Here is an 18,460-nt window from a genome sequence, read left to right on the forward strand (position 1 = left end):
CATCCATCATGAAGGCCTTCTACACTTCAGCGGTTGAGAGTGTTCTAACTGGTAGCATCATCACCTGGTATGGGAACTCCACAGTTAGAGATTGTAGTACTCTGCAGAGAGTAGTGTGCTCAGCTGAACGTACTATAAGAACTCAACTCCCTGCTCTACAAGATATCTATTCCAGAAGAGTACTCCTAAGAGCCCAAAAGATTCTGAAGGACTCTTCTCATCCTAACAATGGATTATTCCTACCGCTGAAATCAAGAAGACACCTATGTAGTCACAAAGCCAGAACAGAGACTCAGGAGAAGTTTTTATCCCCAGGCCATCCAAACTCTGAACTCACACTATACTGACTTTGCACACATTCACTCCTCAGCACTCTCAAACATTTCCCAACTCTGAACTCACACTATACTGACTTTGCACTCATTCACTCCTCAGCACTCATGAACCCCCCCCCCCACACACACACACACACACACCTACATGACTTTTAGCACTTTTACATCCCTCTCCCTATGCTACAGAACTTTTATTTATTTTCTTATTTCATCACACGTCAAAACACACACACACACACAAACACACATATCTGATTTTGAATATCTGATATCTGAAGTGACCACCTTGATTGGCTGATGATTGTAACGCGGGAATGATTCCAAACACCTCCCTTACGATTATGAGTGACAGGTGACAGGTCTGAGAATGCGTGCGATCAATATCTTTTATCAGAGAATGTCTAATAGGAGAGAACCTTCACTCCCGGAACCCTTCCGGTGTGGTATTGCATCTAGGGGCGCTCGCGGGCGAGTCCATAATGACATGGGGCCTATGGAGCTGGACCACAAATTCCTACATTTCTTTGGATAGAATTTTTTTGTAAAATAAATGCAATCGTTTATTACAACAGAATGGAGAACCCGTGCAAATGGCACATAGTCAGTATTTTTAAACTCAGATGATTATTATGAAATACGGCTTTGTAAAAATCAAATGACGTCACGCATTGTTGGACCACTTTACGGCTGACGCACCTTACGTCTGTCTCTTTGCTTGCGGGAAGATCTGAGGAACAGCAGCAGCTGTGTGAGCTCCTCCGGTAAGGATATTTGACGACGAGTTTGAACGATATATATTTAAAAGGTATGATGTTTTTCGATACTTGTAACTTACTAGTGTTAACAAACAATTAAGTATTAACGAACAGTTTTTGGTGTGAGTATGTACCTTTTTTTTATTTTGTTGGTTGCTCGCTTCAGTTGGCTAGTTATCATAGCACTATTATCGTATACGTGCTAATTACCAACCATTTCGTTTGACAATGTTTTTTTAATAATTCAAAATAACATTTGCTAAAGGAACCTTACATTTTGCAGTAGCCATAGGTGTGTAGATTTGTACAAAATCTAGTTTGGTTCTTACCGGGGCTTTTACTGCCTGAAATATCCGATTTTGTTTACCACGATCGGAGTTTAGTGCTGGGCTGGTGGGTGCTTATTCCCGACCTTTCTCATAGCACATCAACGGTTAGCCCGAGAATTCTCGTCAGCAATTCAAAATTCCACTGGAGCTCGAAGCGAATTTGTACACGCAGCCTTACAACACTGTTTACAGCTCTTCGAATCATGATTAAATGTAATTTTTGGTACATACCTAATTTAGATAAACGTATGGTGTGGGTGCTTGCATTTTTCTTTAGGAATCCGCCGCCTTGGTTTGTATAGAAATGAATTAAGTGATACATACAGGTAAGAGGTTGGACATACGTGACGGTTGGTAATATGTGACGTTACTATATCACATTATCTATGGCTCACTCTAGCTAAAACAGTTTTGACTTTTACGTTTAAAAGGTGAGCTCCGTTGGGGGACTCAAGATTTTGAACTATATATATATATTTAAAAAGGTGATCGGTTTTCGACATTTTTAACTTAGTGTTAACGAACAGTTTTATGTAGCTTTTTTTTCAGTCGGATGGTTGGTTATCTATGGTTAGCACCCTTACAGAAACAGTTGATCTTTAAAAGTGTCTTTTAAAAGTGTAAATTGTGCACCAAGTTCTATAAACAACAACTATACATCATGTTATCAAAGCAGTTAATTGGAAAGCCAAAATGTAAAAGATAAAGAAAAAACATGGAAAGATGATTGATTGCAGAATAGTCAAACTTTGAAGAAGTCTGCATTTAGGTTTAGTTATCATTGTATTTGTTTTTATTTATATTTTGTTATTTTGATAATGTCCAACAAACAACAACAAACAGAAATGAGCTTCAACTTGTAAAAGCAGATCATTTTTTCTCTGCCACCTTTGTGTAGTTGGTTACAGAGAACTCTCTGTTCCGGATCCGGATTTCTGCCCCCAGCCTGCACATGGTGAACTTCCGGATGGAGACTGCCTCTATCAAGCTGGCATGCTCTGGATGTTCCACAAAGAATTCACTGAAGGCCTCTGTCCCCTCCAGCGTCTTCTCCAGATTCTGGCGTACTCCACTCCTTGGCCAAAAGGTGTTAATATTTCTGCCAAACGCCTCTTCAAGAACCCTCACCGCATTGAAGAACCTTGTGGAAGGCCTGAACAAGTTGGCATTGGGAGTGAAGCGTTTCGCTTCCAGAAACGGGTGCTCCTCTGGGAATGCATAACTGTGGTCATGCCACGTGGACCCCAGCAGCAGGACCTCACAGTGATGGCAGTCCTGGATGGTTTGTTCCTGCTGCAGGGTCCTGACCAACCAGCCAGCAACATAGTGTAGCCCTTCTTCGAGGATACAGTCACCAATGGTCTATGGAGGTAAGTGGAAGCAGTATTAAAATGCAAGAGCATATAGTTGTCAATGTCTGTATTGTGTTTGTATTTTAGTTTGTATTATTAGCATTACTGTTATTTTAGTTATTGTGTTATGATTTTATGTAAGTGAAATGCAATGACTGTGTTAATTTAAATAGTCAGATGACCTGGTCCTCCACAATGTCCTCCACAATGACCTCCTCCACCATAGTGGCCCCTTCTGTGGGTGGTGTGGTTGGTCTGGGGGGTGAGGGAGGCTGGATTGTGGTCCTGCGGGATGAAGCAGTGAGGTGAGGGACGATTTCTGAGGAGGAGGCCAGAAGGGGAATTTCATCATCCCCTTCACAGTTGGATGTGTTCGACAGAGCTGGCATTATCTGCGACACACTCAGCCCCCTCAGTGCTGCAGTGAACTCCATGGCGCTTGGATTATATTTGTGCCCTCCTTTGCCACGGATCAGAGAGAACAGGTTCTACTCAAAACAGATGTAGAAAGTCGTTAGTGATTTTAATTGGCTAACACTGTGGTTTCTGTGTAACACTTTGGTCTTTGTATGTGATGCATGTAATTTCAGGCGTCCACTGGATTACCTCAATGCAATCTTGATTGAGCTTGGAGGTGCACAAATATTTCAGGCCAGCCGCGGTACACTGAGTATGGATGTACAGAATGCTCCTCATTGTGATGTACAAGCCAGTCTGACACGGAGGTTTGCGTTTAGACCTTTGGGGGTGGGTGGAGGCGGGGATTAGTTCATTTAATGGGGAGTTAATATTTCATGTAGTTAATTTGAAGGGACTTCAAAAATCTATTAGTTTTGTTTATTTACATATTTCCTCAATGGGTTTGTTTATTTTGTTTCTTCTAGATTTACCTAAACTGCCATCCATCTACCCAACCCATAGAGCTGGCTAGTAAGGTCTCTTTCTCCTGATTCACTGCACCAAGGGGCCTCCTCCATGGGTTTGAGTCCTTGACAGATCTTGTTTATGAAAACATGGCATGAGACAGGAGAATAAACATGGTATGGGTTGTAAAAGGGATGCAGGTTATGTATGGTCATTCTGTGTTAACAGAAATGTGTTTCAAGCTGTTCACGCTTTACCTTGAATTCAGGACATCGAAAAGTCTGTTGACTCTGTCAATGAAGGCAGCCGTGTCCTTGGCATCTGGTGGCAGTCTCTTCAGGCTGACCATTGCAGAGATTCCTGGGTTACAACAGAAGTTGTTGAAGGTTAGTTGAGTGAGTGGAAATGGTTAGTAAGTGAAATGTTAAGTGTGTGTTAAATGTATTTAACAAAAAAAAATTACCAGCAGAGACAGAATGACTAAAAACATGTGTGGCATAGCTCACTCTCATTTTTGAGAATGCTGGCAGGTATATATGTTTGTGGGTCAGCTTTGGAGCCAATCGAATGGTGTGCTGTTTGTCGATGTTGTAAAAGTTGGCGATGTGGCTCCAAAGAACATCTTGTCCCTCTGTCTAGAAAAGGTAAGTCAACATTATTTATTTACTTTTAATCTCACATTTTATCTTGGATGCAAGGTTGATGACTTTCTTTGAGTGCAGTGATTACCTTCAGGCCATGCTTGTGCAGATTGTTCCTGATGGATTTGATCAGATGGGGGACATCAAACACAATGGGGACCTTAAGCCCGCCTGCTTGCACACAGTGGGATTCATCCCCTCCCTGAGGATCCAGAGTGGCTCCAAGCAGGTGTAGGGCCTTAACATTTGTAGTTGCCTGGTCACACACGATTGCCTGTACCTTAGATGTACGAAAGTATAGATGCATGGTGAGGGTGAGGGTGAGGATGAAAGCTGTATGTTATGCAGTAGAGATGGTTCTAAATTGTGTGCTTAGTCTGCTGTACATACTGTCAGCCCTATTGCCTGCAGGTACTGAATGGCTTCTCCTACTATAGCCGCAATCTCCTCCGAGTGCATGGAACTGGAGGAGAAGAAGTATCCAATTGGCTGAAAGACATGGTGGGCAGGCGCTTGTTAGGTAAGTTTGTCACGTACACAGTAATACAAGGAGTTTAGAAGGGTTATACATAAGTTGTAGCTTGCCTGCTTCCACTTTCCCAATATTCCCCTGGCCATCAACACCATTGCCTGCTTTGCCGCATTCCCAGATGCAGACACCCCATAAATGGCATCGGTTTTTCTGTTGTAATCGAACTGCCTTTTTATAGCCATTTCGTTAAATACCAGGGTGCATAATTTTTCAGTTGGGCTCATGGTGGAGGCCTTGATTCTCATCTGGGAGAGGATGCCATGCAGAAAGCCTGGCTGTTGGGGTGGGGGGAGGGGGGTGCTTTAAGTTAGAGGACCATGCATAGATGTTTGATTTATTCTGAAAATATTTTAAAATATTGTTAATCTTTATCCTCCAATTTTAAAAAATGTTTATTACAATAACGTAGTAGAAAACATTTGTTTACAGAGAAGTAGCCAACTCGTGCAGTGATGTGTCTCTGCAGTGTTGTCAACGAGGGCAATGCAAAGATACTCCGCAAGTATCTGTAGTTCTTGGGGCTACTGTGAAGGATCTGTAACCCCATCTCTTTTAGACCCCTGCTGAACCTCCTCCCTCTTTCCTTTTTCCCTGCCTCGGAGAGCTGAGCCACGATGAAATCTCGGCATTTCTCGGAGCAATTGGCTAGCATCCGGGACCTCATTAGGCCTACATAGGGAGAGCATGTAAGGTGAGCCAAAAAAAAAACAGCTGCATTTATTCCACTGCCACAAGTCAACACCTTTAAGCTGTTGTGAAACTTAAATTGTAGCATACATCTTGTGTGCCTGCACGTACTTGCTCATCTGTGTTCCTTATACAGGAGTGTAGTGAGTATATGTATTTGCTAATCTTAATTGCACATTAATTGTATTTTAATTGCACATTAATTGTACATCACATTTTATATTCACTTATTGATTTATTTGTTGACCTTACTTTGACTTTTTACACTTTCTTTTTGGTTGACCTGCTCTCTTTGTTTTAAGAAGAGCCACCTCTGCCTCCAGTTTTTTAATTCTCTATAAAACACAAAGGCATAATTTCTTAGACAGAATGATGAAATGCTACATAATTGATGGGTTCAGACAACCACATTTTCCTTGTCTGTCTTCCAGAAGCTGATCACTGAGATTACCTGTCTTAAACAGGAGGAGCATTAATTTCCTTTGATACATCCTTTGATACATCCTTGTGTCTCCTCTGGTCCCTCTCCTTCTAGGGTCTCATTTTCCCTTTCCTCTGTTCTTTCTCCTTCTGTACCTTCCTCTGTTCTTTCTCCTTCTGTACCTTCCTCTGTTCTTTCTCCTTCTGTACCTTCCTCTGTTCTTTCTCCTTCTGTACCTTCCTCTGTTCTTTCTCCCTCAACACCTACATTTTCCCTTTCCTGCACCTTTTTTTCATCTTTTGAAAGTTTGTATATTAGTCAGTCTGTCATTAGAATTTATGAACTCAGTTAATATGATTCAGTTAAAGGGGAACTTGGCAACTATTTCAACGTAATAAACCCGTTTAGAAATCATTTGGATGGTTAAATGACCTGTTCTGGTGAAAATGGTAACTTTCCCCGCTACGCCTAGCGCCCTTTAATTATCTTGAATTTCCCCTGGGGATCAATAAAGTATCTATCTATCTATCTAATATGCCTGTATTTCAATTTTATTTAATCTTGTAATATTATCTGCATCCGTCAGTTACCTCTGTGTGTTCTCTGTCTTTTCAGAGGAGGAGAGCCAAGTGGTGGTTGGTTGACCAATGTCGGGATTGCATCGTTTGTGAGTGCTTTTCTTCCATTACACTGGTGAAAACACGACGAAAACACAACAAAAAAGTTGGTGAAGTACTGTAATAATGTCACTGTCAACTCTATCGCTCTATCTATCTCTCTATCTATTTATCTCTATCTATCTATATATCTATCTATCTATCTATCTATCTATCTATCTATCTAATGTTCTATCTATCTATCTATCTATCTATCTATCTAATGTTTCTTACACATCTCCACAACTCACTTTTTGAATATAGCACTCTTCAAAATGCAGCTCACACACCACATATCCTCCCTGCATCAGTTCCTCATGGGACATATTAGGTCGGAGGTCACTCCTTCTGATGTTTATGAGCCATTGTCTCCTCCTGTAAGTGAAATCTGATTAGATTTATCTGATTTATCTGCTTTTTTTTCTTCTGTGTGCAGTGTAGTTAAACTGTATTAACCTCACCTTCCACACACTGTAACCTATACATAGTAAAGCACTGATTCATGGTTAGGATTAAGATGCAGGTGGTAGAAATCTATCAGAACTAGGACAAACCGATTCAGGCACAGCTTCTACCCCACAGCAATAACAGCAGTTAAAGCCATACATGTCTGTTTGTGCAATGAGGGATGATGCAATGTATTAGTTGTTAATGTGGGTGTTTGTGCATGTGTGAGTGGGTGAGTTTGTCTTTTCTATTGTTTATATTAATTTATTTGACTGCAGGTATTGAATGGCTTCCCTGACTGTCCTCATGGCGTGGAGCTGGAGGAGAACAAGCCTGCCTGCTTTGCGGCATCCCCAGATGCAGATACCCCATAAATGGTATCACCTTCTTGTCACTTTCTTGTCGTAGGCAAACTGCTTTTTTATGGCCATTTCTTCTAAGACCAGGTGGAGAATATTTACATTTTTGAAAGCTTTTTCTGTTCTGTGTGCAGTGTGGATAAACTGTCTGGATGCCAGCATGACCTCTCATCCTGAGAGAACTTCCCAATGTGGCGTCCCTACCTTCATCCTCAGAGGATTTGTTGTAGATTTGTTGTAGATTTGTTTGTTTAGTTGTTTTTGTAGGTAGGTATGTGTTGTTGTTTTTTGTAGGTATAGTTGTTTTTGTAGGTAGGCAAGTATGTGTTTTGTAAGTTTTCACTGATGAATTGAATCCAGGACACACGCACAGTTTATTTATAGTTCAAGTTCAAGTTATTTTAGATTTGTTGTAGATTTGTTTGTAGTTGCTTTTGTAGGTAGGTATGTGTTGTTGTTTTTTGTAGGTAGGTATGTGTTGTTGTTTTTTGTAGGTAGGTAAGTATGTGTTTGTAAGTTTTCACTGATGAATTGAATCCAGGACACACGCACAGTTTTTTTTAAACCACGTCTTCCTTTTATTATTTGTTTGCAGTATTGTTTTGTTGACATTTGTTGCCTATAGATGTGCTTTTATTTATAGTTCAAGTTATTTTAGATTTGTTGTAGATTTGGCCTATAGATGTGCTTTTATTTATAGTTCAAGTTCAATATTAAGTTCAATTGGTTGACCTGCTCTCTTTGTTTTAAGAAGAGCCACCTCTGCCTCCAGTTTTTTAATTCTCTATAAAACACAAAGGCATAATTTCTTAGACAGAATGATGAAATGCTACATAATTGAAGGGTTCAGACAACCACATTTTCCTTGTCTGTCTTCCAGAAGCTGCTCACCGAGATGCTTACCTGTCTTAAACAGGAGGAGCATTCATTCAATATTAAGTTCAAGTTATTTGGTTGTTATCTTGAATTTGGGTGACAGGGTGAATAAAGTACTATCTTATCTGTTCCATAATGTAATGTAGTTGCAGTAGATCCATATAGTGTTGTTGTTGGGAATTGTTCTGTTTTTTTTTTTTTTTACATTAAGTTTTTAGTTGTAGGTGTTTTGCAAGTTTCATTTGGATACAATGAAATGGGCACAGTCTAGGAGCATACACATACATAAGAGTTTTAGAAATGTTTGATGTTGTGGACTGGTATAGTTGTAGGTTCATGCCAAATTAGTTTTAATGATACTTGTAAGCTTGCACATCTTTTTGTTTACTTGTTTTTATGAAATAAAAGTTGCTCTTGAAATGCCCTTGTCATGATTAATAAAATGATATATGGAGTATAACTGGACAAATGAAAAAGATTTTAGACCAATAGTGGCAAAAGATTGGGGAATTAGTCCAGCTATGCCCCCAATGGGCCGACAGTGGTCCGCTAGCCTCTTGCTATCTGGATGGTAACACTGCGACTTTCGCATGGGACCCGCCCTAGACGATCTCCCCGCCAAATTTTTTAAATACTTGAGATTTTGCGGAGCGCAGCATTGAGCTCGCAGCACAGACAGATTTAACCAGAAGCAAATGTTACCTTTTCTTGTCCTTTGGAAAGCTGAAGTAGGACAATCCTCTTCCATAATTGCTGCAATTTATTGTAGCACACTTACGCGGCATGTTTTCTATAAACAAATCTTTTCATCTTCTCATATAGAATGTTGATTATGCGGGATCGTCTGTGTTTATCTTTAAGGTAGCAATTTCGTAACATACTCTCAAGACAAGAAAAAGCATATGTTCGCAGTCAGTTTATTTTTCAAGTTTATTTTAACAATATGCACATGTCTATACGAAGAGATGAGTACATCCAAAAGTTGCTCATAACAAAAACAAAATTTAGACTGATGTCCATCAAGAGTCCACCTTAACATGCTTGGCTTGTTCACATTCTCTAGATGGGTGTCATAAATCAGACTTTTCGGTCGTAATCAGTCGTGAGTCCTTCATTGGCCAATCGGCTTTCATTAGCTGGATGCTAGCACAGCCTGGGTCACAACTGCTTAACCTGTAAGAAAACGAAAGGACATGACTCCCGGATTATTTCACTTTTGATTGAAAATCCATATCCATTTTGCGAAAAATAAAATAAAATCTGAGGGTTTCAGTTGTTAAATAGGTGAAAACAACAAATGTAGCCATGTAGCTCCATAGGACCCCATGTATTTTGGACTCGCCCGCGATCGCCATCTAGGTGAACTGCAGCCAAATTCGGTTTGTATGGGATTAATAGAGAGTGGGGAGGCTCTCCTTAGAAGGGCTCTGCTTTTATCTTTCAATATCTTTTTATCTGCACATTGTCTGCGCAGTATTGATAAAATAAAAACATGTAGCGTCACCCAGCTTTGCATTCTGGGGTTAGTAGTTTGAAGGAAACACTGATAGGAAATGAAGACGAAGCAATGAACTACAAATCCCATAAGGCGTTGCGCAGTTGAGTTGTTCATAGATCAACTTTAAAATAGCAGCGCAGCTTTGTCCTGTCTCTTCCTGCCTCGCTGTTGAACCGGAGTGGACACGTGCGTGCGTTTAGCAGGCAGGACGATGTGCTTTCTTCGCCATGTCCAGTTTCCGGACCTCGCGCTCCAGGTAATTCACGCATTCTATCAACTATTTCCTTCTGCCCTGTTATTAATGCGATGATGAGCGTCGCTGTCGAGAATCTCGAGATGCCTAATGTGGTAATGTTTAAGTCACTGGCTCACATTCAATGTCATCAGGGAACTAAAGTTAGGGAGTGTGTTTAACAGTTACAAACTTGGACCAGTAACGTTAGCCCATAGACATTGATCTTGAATTTCCCCTTGGGGATCAATAAAGTATCTCTATCTAGACCGCGTGGTTTAACGTTCTCCGTTTTGAGTCCTGTTAAAACTTCGAATGTAGCTGCTAACTTAATTGCACAGTTTCATGGGAGAACAACATGCCACGCTACATCGTGACATCAGTAGCCCCTAACGTTAACTGACGTTATGCCACACCATGGTAACGTAACTTCACCAAACACGATGTTTAGTATGTTTCCGCCATAACGTTAAGCCGTGACTTGTGGCCGCTGGAGAATAGTGGTCGCCGTTCATCTCCACAGTATGTGGTCGTGGTGGAGCCAACCTCGTGTTCTCGGATTTCAACTTCTACCTTTTCGTGTGCTAAATATTTTTAGGCCTGCTATGTTTGAGTTGGATAAGAAAAGGGAAACACGCATGAATGACTTGGATACGATCAGAGGCGATTGCTCTAAGACTACAGGGGAAGCTCAGCCTCCTCTAAAATATCACGGAAAATCGCATCAAATAACACTATTACATTAGCTTCTAGCCTACTATTCCAACTAGAACATGCTGAAAAAATGTTCAACTTCATGGCTAGTTTGTTCAGCAATAAGGTTTTGCCGGTCATTTATCGTGATTTCGCACCCGTAATACATTGCTGTAACAACACGATCTATCAAAAAACCATGCAAAAAACCCATAGACGCTCGGCTTCACTGGCTTTCAATTGACCTCTCCAGAATAAGTCCCGCCTCCGTAACTTCCGTATCCATCCAACTTCCGGGCGTGGATTGTCTATGGGAAATAACATGGCGTTTTGAAATATCATACCGGTAAAACATCTGTAGGTAGCGAAGTTGAAAAAGCTGGTGGGCAGATTGGCCTACACACTTCTGCCATATAGTTTCCACTGGATTTTTTGATTGTCGGTGCCGTTTAAGTAGTATACTATAGACTATACTACTCAAACGGCACCGAAAATCAAAAAATCCAGTGGAAACTAGATGGCAGAAGTGTGTAGGCCAATCTGCCCAGCAGCTTTTTCTACTTTGTCACCTACAGAGTTTGACAGGTACGATCTTTCAAAACGCCATGTTATTTCCCATAGACAATCCACGCCCGGAAGTTGGATGGATACGGAAGCTAGGAGGCGGGATATATTCTGGAGAGGTCTATGGCACTACAGAGTGGGCTGATCTCAGTGCAGAAAAGCTACACGTTTATTGGACAAGCGCCACAAAATCGTCATTTCCAGGGAAGCCCGGCGTCTCTGGGAGTGAATGGGACAGTGGGATGGCCCGGACGCCGAGCTTCTGTATGATGATTGGAGGAACCGTTATAGAGGCTGGACTCTTTTTGATTGACAGCATATGTCGCGATCTGACAGGAAGTGGTTCAAGTTCAAGGCAGGGATGCGTTAACGTTAGTGTTGGCAGGTGAAGCCGAGAGACAAGGCAAGTTACAGCTCAAATTCTCATAATTTGGGAGCAATACAGTCGGTTTCTATTTGTCTTTGTAAATAGCATACTGTAAATAAAACCGTAATGTGGAGTTACAGAGTTTGTGACTTGCTTTTGTTCCAGTTGTGTATTTAGGCTAAATTAGGTAGCGTGTGTAGGCTACATGCCATGTCTGCCATGCCAACTCTATAGCCTACTGTTTGGGATACTTTTTGCCCTCAAAGAACAATATAGCACCTTAATAATATTAATTTAATAATTTACCATTTTTATCAGAGCTTCCCCTGTTCCAAAGAGCAGCAATCGCCACTGGATACGATGTAGGCTGTTAAGCTGTTTTGCTCATAGCACTGTTTTTTGTAGCACAGCCCAAAGTCCATAGCATCGGTATCTGTAGGCGACATTTAAAACGATTTTAAATTAGGCGTCAGTGGTGCTGTGTGGTTGAAGAAGGCGTTACTTGTGTGGTGCTGAGATTTTAAATAAGGCGTCAGTGGTGCTGTGTATGTGAATACTGAATAGGCGTTCGCCTACTTGTGTGGTGCTGAGATTTTAAGTGAACTTCAGGAACAGCTGCCGTTCGTTCAGGTTTCATGTCAACGAATAATAGTAGGCTAACGTTGAAGGCGCAGTCAGGATTCCACAGGAGATCACGCTTGTTTGTGTTTTTGTTTAAGTTTATTAGCAGACGCATTTTTGTGCAAGAAAACGTAGCCTACATTATGTTAACCAAGGAACCAAATTAAACACGCCAGCGAGAGTAGCCTAGTAGCCTTCAGTAGCCTATTCCACGATAAATTCCACGCATTGTTTCGTTTTTGTTTGTGATACAGGCAATGCTTTCAAGCCATGTTGCTAATACCTAGGCTGTGAAACTAAGGTCTAGCTAGCCTACTGGTGGGTTTAATTGAAATTGAGTAATAGGATACGCAACCATTTACATCTGAGATAGTTTGTAATTCCTGTAGAGCTCACCAAAATTATAGATATGATACAAGACACTTATCTGCTGTAATCCAAGATAGATTTTCTTAGAGTTTTTGAGCATTTATTTTTACCAAATGACATGGGAAACATATTTCATTTCATCCACATATGCACCATGCACAACAACGCTACTAAGTTAGCTTAAAACCGTGAGAATCAAGCAAGCGTCACGGCATTAAAGTGACAGGCACTCAATTCGACTTGCACAACACCAATAATGACATGAAAGAGAAGTCTATATAGTTTATACAGTGCTGTGCAAAAGTTAAGACACCCATGCTGAAATTGACTAAAGGGAGGAATAAAAAACATACTTTGCCTTTTGTCTTAATGCCTTAATTAAAAAAAAAAATAGGACAAAAATTATTTTTTAATGTATCATGCATTGTAAATAAACAAATGTTATTATATAAATAAATGTCTTAATGTATGCACAGCACTGTATATTCTAAATAGTAATAGTTTGTACAGTGGCCTACAGTGTACCGTTGTACAGTGGCTAATTACTAATAATGTAAATGAAAAAGGTGAAAGAAAACATGAATAATCCTGTTCAAGTACTGCAATAATCATGCTTTGTGAATGCTTGTGTTGATGGTTATGTCATAATTTGTAACTCAATCTGTCCATTTCTTTCACAAAATCCACCAAAAAAGTCACCATTTCAGGAATATTTTTTTCTCTTTTGGGGGGGGGGGGCTTCCTACGATCAACAGCACCGCTGCTGGAAAAATTTCTAGGGGAAACACTGAAATAGCAAACTTCTCGCGACTTATATCTCCTGTACGCAATGCAAATGCTTTTGTTGTGGAGGTGAAGGATTAACAGAGAAAAACTATCTCCAAAGTTATATCTACTGACAAGGTGATGTTTCACGGTTCTCGTGAGGATTGGCGGGGCGCCACTCTTGGAAGTTGCACGGCTGGTTTTCTTGGTAGGGACTTGCTAAGTCTATGCTGTATAGCTATGCTAGGTGAACTATTCGCCTATTACAAGTTTGTTTACCACCAAATTGGCTTCATAAAGGTGAATCTTGCATAATGTGCCTTTAAATGGTGTGAAGCCCCTGTGTGTCTAAAATGCTGTGTGTGTGTTTTCCAGATGGACTGGATTCTGTGGAGTCTGCCTGAGGGATGGTAAGAGTGCATATGTAACACACACACACACACACACAGGTAATGCTGGGATGGTATAGTATATATACTCTTTTGATCCCATGAGGGAAATTTGGTCCCAATCCGTGAATTAGTGAAACACACTCAGCACACAGTGAACACACAGTGAGATGAAGCACACACTAATCCCAGCGCAGTGAGCTGCCTGCTACAACAGCGGCGCTCGGGGAGCAGTGAGGGCTTAGGTACCTTGCTCAAGGGCACTTCAGCCATGGCCTACTGGTTCGGGTTCGACACACACGCTAGCCCCCTCATTAGCCTCGACACACGCTAGCCCCCTCATTAGCCTCGACACACGCTAGCCCCCTCATTAGCCTCGACACACGCTCCTCGACACACGCTAGCCCCCTCATTAGCCTCGACACACGCTAGCCCCCTCATTAGCCCCGACACGCGCTCCTCGACACACGCTAGCCCCCTCATTAGCCTCGACACACGCTAGCCCCCTCATTAGCCTCGACACACGCTCCTCGACACACGCTAGCCCCCTCATTAGCCTCGACACACGCTAGCCCCCTCATTAGCCCCGACACGCGCTCCTCGACACACGCTAGCCCCCTCATTAGCCCCGACACACGCTAGCCCCCTCATTAGCCCCGACACGCGCTATTTGCCTCGGGTTAGCCCTAGCCCCCTCATGGGTATTAGCCTTGACACACGCTAGCCCCCTCATGGGTATTAGCCTCGACACGTGCTAGCCCCCTCATTAGCCTCGACACACGCTAGCCCCCTCATGGGTATTAGCCTCGACACACGCGCTAGCCCCCTCATGGGTATTAGCCTCGACACACGCTAGCCTCATTATCCTCGACACACTCTAGCCCCCTCATTGATATTAGCCTCGACACACGCTAACCCCCTCATTAGCCTCGACACACACTAGCCCCCTCATGGGTATTAGCCTCGACACACGCTAGCCCCCTCATTAGCCTCGAGACACGCTAGCCCCCTCATGGGTATTAGCCTTGACACTGAACTGACTCACGTCTTGTCTAGCTCTAAATTACACACACCCTTAGACACACACACACCCTTAGACACACACACAAACACACACACACCCTTAGATGCACACAAACACACACGCACCTCTGAGCCGGTGATGACTTAACTTTTCTGACACCTCGTATGAGCTGCTGATGCAGCCTTTGATTAGGAGTTTCTGTCTGAGGCTCACACCCATTTACACACTCTTAAACACACTTTAAAACACACCCTTATATATACACACATTTACACACACTCTTAAACACACACTTTAAAACACACCCTTATATACACACACATTTACAAACACTCTTAAACACACACTTTAAAACACACACACACACATTAACACCACACTTGTACACATTTACAAACACTCTTAAACACACACTTTAAAACACACACACACATTAACACCACACTTGTACACACTTACACACATGCTAACACACACTTATGACAAGAATCTCTAATGCTGTCTGTAGAATCTCAAAGTCCTTTGTAAAAGTGGTAATATGCTAATAGTTAAATATATAGATATATAGACTTTATTTCTGCATTGTTGCACTGTTGGACTTACTCATTTGCACTATCACCATGACCACTATCACCATTGCACTATCACCATGACACTCATTCACACAGAGCACCTTAGAGCACCTTACCATACCTTACTATGCACAGAGAATCACAGGCTCAGTCCCTGCCTCAGTCATTGCAAGTGCCTCTGATTGATTAATCACCACTATGTGGATACTGTTTCTAGAATTTATTTAGATTAATTGTTAGTTATTATAATTTGTATTTTAGTATATTTAGCATATTCTTTATATTCTACTGTCCTTATTGCTTAGTTGTGTTTTTATATTATATACTTTAATTACTCTTTCTGCTGTTAAAGAATGTGTATGTGTTGTCTATGCTGCTGAGACCTTGAATTTCCCCTGGGGATCAATAAAGTATCTATCTATCTATATGCGTCTGTAGAATCTCAAAGCCCTTTGTAGAAGTGTTAATATGCGTCTGTTTAATTCCTATATAGAGGCCACTAGTAGGAACCTTCATCTTCTGTCTGTGTGAGACGCTGCTGATTATGTGGTGTGTGTGTTAGACCCTAGTAATGTGTCGTGCCAAATTGAATGTTTTGCAGAACTGCCTGAAATCAGCTGCTTTGACCAGAAGACCCCCCCCCCCCAACTTCCTGTTCATAACTTGGACAAACGACTTGTGAGTACAAATGGAATGCACCATTAGCCTCTGTGTTAGCCAGCCTGATTAGCCTCATTGGTAGCCAGACAGGCGCCCATTGTGAGGTGCTGCAAGTTTGTTAGCCGGCCTGGTTAGTGCTCCTCGTTAGCCGGCCTGGTTAGTGCTCCTCGTTAGCCGGCCTGGTTAGTGCTCCTCGTTAGCCGGCCTGGTTAGTCGGCCTGCGCCCATTGCGAGGCCCTGCTAGTTTGTGGGTTGGCGCTTGGGTCTGAACTGTGCAGTCAAACTCAAAACATGTTCTGAGTCTTTGTGTCTTGTGTAACTCTAGACCACACACTAACACACACACCTACACACTAACACACACACACACACACCTCTGAGCCGGTGATGACTCTTAACTTTTCTGACACCTCGTATGAGCTGCTGAAGCAGCTAGTGATTAAGAGTTTCTGTCTGAGGCTCACACACACTTTTACACACACACTTTTACACACACTCTTAAACGCACTTTAAAACACGTACTTATATACACACACATTAACACACACGCTAAAACATGCGCGCTAAGGATGCTGTGGACTGTGTGTATCCCAACAGTTGCCGTAGTTACAGTGGATAGTTTGCCCAGAGGTCCCATTCAGAGTCCCGTCGCCCTGGTAACAGGATGGATGAGAGTTTGCTGAGGATCACTGTGATTGGGGAAATGTCCACTGTGAGTATCACACACACACACTCATTAACACACACACACACTCATTAACACACACACACACACACACTCATTAACACACACACACACCTCTGAGCCGGTGATGACTTAACTTTTCTGACACCTCGTATGAGCTGCTGAGGCAGCCTTTGATTAGGAGTTTCTGTCTGAGGCTCACACACACTTTTACACACTCTCTTACACACACTTTAAAACACACCCTTACACACACTTATATACACACACACTATTACACACACTTTAAAACACACCCTTACACACACACACTTATATACACACACATTTACACACTTACACACACACATTTACACACTTACACACACACATTTACACACACACACACATTAACACACACTTACACACACGCTAAAACATGCGCGCTAAGGATGCTGTGGACTGTGTGTGTATCCCAACAGTTGCTGTAGTTACAGTGGATAGTTTGCCCAGAGGTCCCATTCAGAGTCCCGTCGCCCCGGTAACAGGATGGATGCGAGTTTGCTGAGGATCACTGTGATTGGGGAAATGCCCACTGTAAGTATTCCACACACACACTCACTCATTAACACACACACACACACTCATTAACACACACACCTCTGAGCCGGTGATGACTTAACTTTTCTGACACCTCGTATGAGCTGCTGAGGCAGCCTTTGATTAGGAGTTTCTGTCTGAGGCGCACACACACTTTTACACACTCTTACACTTATATGCACATACTCACACTTATACACACACACACATTTTCATTCGGCTGGTCTCACACAGACACACACACTCTCGTTCTGGTGTACATGGCCTCAATGGACTGATATCTTTTCTCAACAGAACACGCCCCATGGGCTACCGACTGCGTTCCACAGCAGAGAGGAAAGCAGCTGATTGGGTAGAGACTGAAGTGGTTACATGCAGGAAGCTGATTGGCCAGTTGCGTTCTGGCCCTTGTGATGTAATTGACATATGTATGTCACTTTAGATTAAAAGTGTGTGTGCTGAATAGGTGTAATGTAATTCACCCTTCGCTAAGTCCCGCCCTCCTTAGTTACTGTTGCTATGCCTGATGAGCTTTAGCACCCTGCACGTCTATTACATAGGGGGAGAACGGGGACTTTTCAATGAAATGTCATTTACAAAGACATCGTACCGCACTGAAAGCTAATATTTTGTCACTACCAACCTACATCTGTCCTCTGTCAAATAAAGTTGGAATTTCATCTCTGAACGAAACATGAGTTATTTAAGCAGAAGTCGAATGTGAGTTTTGTTTCATTCGACTCTCCTGGCCAGAATGAATGGAACAGGCATGGGGGACAAAAGAAACATACCATTTAAGCTATGTACTTCCCACAACTTCAATATTTGACAACATATCATGAATGGTACTTCAAATAGGTGTTATTATGACCGCCGCTTCACTGCGCGGCGGTCATATAGGGTTAGTCAGATTTTTTTTTTTTTGCATGTCCAAATTTCCGTCAAGGATTCCCGGGACACTGAAAGACCGGGGTACACGAAACTTGGTGGGCATATAACCCCACATGGATAGCATGGAACCATCATTTTTTGTTTTGATCTGTAGCCCCCCCCCCCCCCCCGCTGGCCTGGGCCCCCCAAAAGGAGGGTAGGGCAGACACAGTTTTCTGTGAATATCTCGAGAACCGTAGGGTTTAGGAGGACCATTTTTTTTTTGTATGTTGATCTCAAGGGGCCATGTCAACCCAT

General features: G+C 42.2%; 1 long non-coding RNA gene and 4 other non-coding genes across 5 annotated transcripts; all 5 read left to right on the forward strand.

The window, feature by feature from the left end:
• The first annotated feature begins 9,920 nt into the window (after positions 1-9,920).
• Positions 9,921-17,965, forward strand: LOC143123242 (uncharacterized). The gene is made up of 6 exons (XR_012986811.1): positions 9,921-10,008; positions 13,739-13,773; positions 15,950-16,026; positions 16,606-16,720; positions 17,155-17,269; positions 17,567-17,965. It is a non-coding gene; the product is annotated as an uncharacterized LOC143123242 (long non-coding RNA).
• Positions 14,907-14,987, forward strand: LOC143137825 (small nucleolar RNA SNORD60). Its single transcript, XR_012990102.1, has one exon. It is a non-coding gene; the product is annotated as a small nucleolar RNA SNORD60 (small nucleolar RNA).
• LOC143137837 (small nucleolar RNA SNORD60) lies at positions 16,388-16,470 on the forward strand. The gene has a single exon (XR_012990111.1). It is a non-coding gene; the product is annotated as a small nucleolar RNA SNORD60 (small nucleolar RNA).
• Positions 16,813-16,893, forward strand: LOC143137845 (small nucleolar RNA SNORD60). The gene has a single exon (XR_012990117.1). It is a non-coding gene; the product is annotated as a small nucleolar RNA SNORD60 (small nucleolar RNA).
• Positions 17,338-17,418, forward strand: LOC143137853 (small nucleolar RNA SNORD60). Its single transcript, XR_012990120.1, has one exon. It is a non-coding gene; the product is annotated as a small nucleolar RNA SNORD60 (small nucleolar RNA).
• Positions 17,966-18,460: the final 495 nt, after the last annotated feature.

The sequence above is a fragment of the Alosa pseudoharengus genome, unplaced genomic scaffold, assembly GCF_046254945.1.
Source record: "Alosa pseudoharengus isolate Yale_2024_CS ecotype anadromous, Long Island Sound unplaced genomic scaffold, YU_APseudo_1.1 YU_APseudo_1.1_scf_1, whole genome shotgun sequence".
NCBI classification, from domain to species: Eukaryota; Metazoa; Chordata; class Actinopteri; order Clupeiformes; family Clupeidae; genus Alosa; species Alosa pseudoharengus.